This window comes from Nomascus leucogenys, unplaced genomic scaffold (assembly GCF_006542625.1).
Source record: "Nomascus leucogenys isolate Asia unplaced genomic scaffold, Asia_NLE_v1 001614F_30075_qpd_obj, whole genome shotgun sequence".
Taxonomy (NCBI): domain Eukaryota; kingdom Metazoa; phylum Chordata; class Mammalia; order Primates; family Hylobatidae; genus Nomascus; species Nomascus leucogenys.
The window spans coordinates 24,153-30,152 of NW_022095937.1; the positions used below are offsets into that span (position 1 = coordinate 24,153).

The 6,000-nt window shown below is 36.8% G+C and overlaps 1 pseudogene; it reads right to left on the minus strand.

The window, feature by feature from the left end:
- Positions 1-2,070: 2,070 nt before the first annotated feature.
- Positions 2,071-5,756, minus strand: LOC115833767 (annotated as a pseudogene).
- Between the last annotated feature and the right edge of the window lie 244 nt (positions 5,757-6,000).

Genomic DNA, 6,000 nt, shown 5'->3' on the forward strand with positions numbered 1-6,000 from the left:
ACAGTGAAGGAATAAGAGAATCTTTCTGATAATTATCTTCAAAATTTGGAGAATCATTCCTATCAAAATCGTTCATTTAAGGGACTAAAATATAAATAAGATGTTTCTTGCCACATAACCCTCAACTAGCCAGGCTCTAAAAAGGATGACACTGGACACCTCGACAGTGGTAAAAAGCAGGGTTTACTCACTCTTGAATCACTAACAACTGGTGCTAACCTTAGGCAGCAGCTTATCTATTTGGTTGAGGTTCAGCTTTGTTTCATTGAACAAATCTCTTGGGTGAATTTCAGTTGTGCCAGTCATTTAATTTGTTTTCTGAATCAAATGATAAGAATAAATATGGTTTAGAGTGTAAACAGCATTCCCAGATACATTACCACTTAGTGTCCCATCTGCCTAATTTTGAACCTATAGGACAGGAATAAAAGCATTGTGAGAAACACCTGGTAATTTCTTCACAGCCAAATACTCTTGTCCCTCCTACTTTTCTTCTGGCTTTCCTGCTGCATGGGACATGGCAATAAATGGAAGTTTCCTGCACAAAGAGGTAAAATTCACTTGTTGAAGATGTCAGTCTTCTTCTTGACCAACTCCTATATTGGTACAAACATGTGAGAGAAATGCACCTTCTGAATCATTTCAAATTCGTGGTCTTTGTTAGAGCACATAAGCCGGTGCGCTAGGAGACGTAGCTATTACATTCTTTTATAGAATTTTCCATTCTGTATCACCTGGATTCTTATTTAAAATGTAAACAAAGTTTGTTCTTTGTACTGCATAAGGAGGTTTATACCACTTTATGCTTAGTAAGTAATTAAATTTATATGTCAGTTTAAATAAGGACAGCCTCCATTATTCTAAGTCCTGTTCCTGTTCCCCATCATCTTATATAGGAAGCTTCCTCTTTCGATTATTTCTATTAAAAAACCTAAGACAATTGAAATCAACCCTGCAAAATTATGCTGCAATTATTTTAAACCCTAACATAATAGTGTTATCTTTGATATGAATCTGAAAATCAATTTATTTCTTATCTTTTGATAGATATTCATTAGTATGTTCTATCCTATTTTGTTACTTATATTTTGGAAAAGTTTCTTAATGTTAGAATAATATTTATACATATTAACTCCTCTACTTATCCATTTACTCATCTTATTTACTGTGTGATCTATTCTAAAAATTGCATTGAATAATTGTAATATATTAGCAAAGAAGACAAATACTGCCATTGCCCCCTTGGAATTTTCAATCTGCGAGTAATAAGTACAAGAGTTTTCTGAATATTATAATCTGATATAATATATTCAGAGAAGATGTAATAGCAGAGCAACCCGGCACTGAAAAACTGTTGTATGAGCTGAAATGTGATTAATAACTAGGATGTTGAGAAACAATAAAGTCTGTGAGGTCAACTTAACTTGCTCAGACTTAAAAAGAAAATAAGCACGCTTTTTATTCTTTGTAAGATAAGATATCCACCACTTCATTATTCTACCCCAGGCTGGTTCAAATATACAACTAAGACAAATGATTTACAGTGTGTACAAACTGAAAACATACTCTCTGAAAAAGGAATCAGATTAAAAAAGAACTTACATTGTATGATTTTATTTACCTGAATGCAAAAACATAAAAAGTAGATTAAGTGCTGTCAAGGAATAGGGGAGGGTGAATGGAGAATAAGTGTTAATGTGTATGGGGATTCTTCTGGAAGTGAAAAGTGCACAGGCAGTAGAGAGCTCTGATGCCTGCACAAGTGTGATATACTAACAATCTCTGAATTAAATACATTAGAACATGACTTGCACGGTAAGTGAATTAATCTCAAAAAAACTAGTACAAAAGAAATTATTGATGTTCTAGTAAAGATTCCACAATAATTTATTAATTAAAATAACTTAATTAACAAATGTACAGATTCAAGGTGGTTATCCCATTTATAACCATAAAGTAATTACATTCCATGAAGTTACAATGAGCTCACAGGCTCTCACACTTAGGGTCTTAGGACACTATTTGCCTCATATATGGGACGTCACAATAAATCATCATGAAACCAACTTTTCATGTACAACCAAAGCAAAAGAAAGGCCTCAGAGGGGAAGAGAAGGAGGAAGGAAGAAAACCATAGATAAGAGAACCTTTAGAAACATCAAAAAACCTCACAGATCCATTATCATAATCCAGAAACACCCCAACCCGACCCAGAGGCCTTTGCACATACTGAATTAAAGGTGGAGAGTGGTGGAGAGACTACAGTGGTTGCTCCTTTTTGAGGAAATTTAAAAAAAATGTTTCATCAGAATCAATAACGATATTGGCATCTGCAGTCCTGAAATCTCTACAGACTCCCAGAATCCAGTTGGAGGAGAGGGTCACATCCACCTCCCAGAAATGCCTGTGGGAGGTGAATGCTTGTGCTCCCCACACAGCAAAGCTCTCCACTCTCTGGGGATCCATGGGAGCACTGAGATGGTCATCTCCAAATATCACATATCTCACATCCTCAGAAAGGCTTATATAGCAAGGAATCATTTCTGTGCTCAGAGCATTATCCACTGACAAGGAAAAAAATTATATTAGTGAGTGCTAAGGGACAGAGGCTCTGTGGCCCAATTATTCACTTCATTTGCTCTTCTTCCAGAAAATACAAAAAAAGGAAGCAAGAGAGTTCAGCCCCATGCATCCATGAAGATGAAAAGTTATTACACCTCTACAGCACATACAATTATGTATTATTCCTTAAATAATAGAGAAAAAACGTGACCATCTCACTGGGCAAAGTAATGATTTAATGTCTGTCTCTGCATATTTTGTTTCAGGACATATCTAAAATGTTTTCTTTCTTCAATAGAAAAATCTTCTTGTATTATTTGTCTTTAAGATCATCAACAGGTAGACATCAATTTGCTGATGTGAGAATTTATTGGAATGTAAGTAATGCCTCTTATAGTCTCACACATATAAAATTTGGTAGAAATTAACACATGTAAAATTTATAAGTTTCTGAAAAGAATACTCTGGCTTTACATTATCTGTTTAGCTCCTGATTCAATCTACTCTGGGTTCCTGCCCTCTGCTACTTAGACCTGCTCTCTAGAATGAGCCTAACAGGGTTAAGTCTCGTTCACAGATCCCTCACTTTTCACTTGTTACGAGATGTATCTGATGGCATTAGAATTGTCCTGATTATGGATATTTTAGTCATTTTCTTTGTTGATCAAAATGTTCTGATTTTGTGGTAACTTGTAGAATGCATGTAAATGCACATAGAATAGAAACAATTAAAAACCATTATGCCAAATCTAAGCCATCAAAATTGAATTAAATTGAATAAACACAAAATACTGATGCCACCATGAGAACTAGTGTCTTCATAACTACATGATCTGAATATTCTTTGTCCTCTTATTCTGCATATAAAGTGTGTATCTTTACATTTTCATCAAACTGTAAGTCAGGAAATTGAGTTTCGATCATTGTAATACTATGCAGGTAGAGAAGATGCACATGTCTTGGAAAAGTATGTATTACCTACATGTCAAAACTAATAAAACTTAAATGGGAAAAGCCTCAACCAAGGGACCCAATAAGGAAATAATTTGAGGCTGGACTGCCAAGCAGCTGGCTCTTACCTCTGAAGTTGTTGAGCATGTCTAGGACTCCAGTAATGTGCCATGAAGTGAGCTCTGGGTTCACTGGCTGGGGCTTTTGCATCTGTGCAAAATCAGTCCGCAAAAAAATGGCCTCAGCTATTGTTCCAGGCCCAGAGTTAATCACACAGTCATACAAAGGTATCACATTTTCATAAAAGATGTTTCCTCAGAATTCTGCCCGTTTTGGTTAACTGGTTGTACATTTTATTCCACACTCTAGGGTCCATAAGGATGTTACTTTTTCTAAATTTTACTTCCATAAAAACCCAATTTCCCCAGATATATTATTCTCAGACATTATACAACTTCTAAAATCATTAAAAGTCATTGCCTCCCTCTGCCCATCACACCCCCTGAGGGTAGGCAGAAATCTTGGGAATATTTCAGAGAGCAGAAAACTCAGACAAAAAGCTTTGGGACCTCAGGCTGCAGTTGTCACGAATGCTAGTCAGTGTCTGACAGAGAATGTTCACTGAGACAAAAGGCTTTAATCTTTTGTGCAAATCAAAAGAGTCTAACTCCAGCCTGAGAACCCTGCTGCTGAGGGTCCCGAGGTAACCATTTTCCTGAGGTCCTTCCTAGAACTGGGTGTACGGTGATGGAGCAGGCCCGGGTCACTGAGGCTTTTAGGACCAAAACATCCCTCCTCAGCCCATCCTTAGGGAATCTCTCTCCTCCTTCTGTCTTTTTTTTTTTTTTAACCTCTGACCCCTCTAGAGTAGAAGACTCCTCTATGATTCCTCAGAGTAATTTTGTATTAAGATCTGTGGGGTATGGCTGGTCAGGATGGATGAAATGGGAGAACAAACTTCCTAATGGCAAATTGTTTTTATGTATATTTTAATTCATACAAATTTTAAGATGAAAACTTTCCAGACCAAAGAGAAGAAGACCTCAGGCCCTCTTTTGAAACAAAATTGGAAATAGCCCCTGACAACGATGTTAGTACTCAAAATGTATACATCCCCTTCATTCACAAGAGAACAAACTTTTCCCAAATAGCCTTGTTTTTAGTGTAAACTCACCTTGCTGATACATTTCCCACATCCGGCAAAAAAACAAAAGATAATGTTAATTATGAGAGATTTTTCCTTCTGCATCTTTTCTCATACTCTTGTTTCTTTGTTTTAGTGTTTTAATAATGTATATCTTTTTTATTTCCTGCTAAGGAATCATTCAGACTACATTAATAACAGAACCTCAACTAAACAATAAAAAGCTTCATCAGTGGGCATTAAGAAGAAAGGAGCTCAGCAAGAGATGGTGGAGTAAAGCAAAGATATCTAGGTTTCCAGTGTCATTAATTTCCTAATCTTATTTCCAAGGAAAGCTCTGACCCCATATGACAACTATTAAAACAAAACAGAGAACCATATGAGAAACAGAGTACATGGACACTGATGAGCAGCTTTGAGAAATCTTGCCCAGGCAAGGGGAAACCCCTCAATGTCTTCAGCAAATCACTGCTCTCTGGGAGATCAGAGTGAGGAGGAACTAGGGCATGTAAATGGATATTACTAACCTTCCCCTGGCCTAGAGTTCTAATGATTTTGGATGATCTCTCTGTGTGGATAGTACTCCAAATTATATTGAAGAGAACTTTGTTATATGTTATCAGCTAAAATGGCAAAAATTTCCCAAAGATTATCAAAGTATGCAGTAATAAGTGAATGGAGAAATGTAATGGTGGAAGTCAGACAGCATGTGTCACTTAGCTTAGAGCAGTGACATATGCAGGTGATATTTGCATGTCCTGGCAGCACTGTCCAGCAAAGGCTTCCTGTCTCTGAGGATGGACCCTCCCTCTTCACCTGGAGCAGCTCCAAGTCAGGCATGCAGCATGTCTCCCACAGCTCTCCGTACATGTCTTTCATCCCTTCTAAATGTTGGGTCATTCTCACTTGACTGTCTTGTAGTTGTTGGAAAAGCTCTTTTGCTTCTCTTTCCAGTGCCTGCAATTGCAGTTGCTCCTCCTCTTCGAGAAATATATGCATCTTTTGATATTGAATACTGATTATCCTCTTCCTTAATAACACATAGTTCTGCAGAGACGTTTGGTTAAAAGGATTACATGTTCTCACTCTCAATAGAAAACTTCAAATAATTATATGCTGGGTGTAATCAAGCAACTTAGAAACTTTCTGCCTCACTCTTGCAAGGAGTCTTGAACATTTGCTATCTTCTGTCCATCTTTTTCAATGTTCATATTCTCTCTCCCTTTTTAAATCAAACCTTTATAAAGACTCCTGGTTTCTGTCACTGTGACGCTTCTACACATTTGTTACTGAGTCAATTATTTCCTCTATTAATCTCTCTTTTAGGATTTTTCCATGTCTGA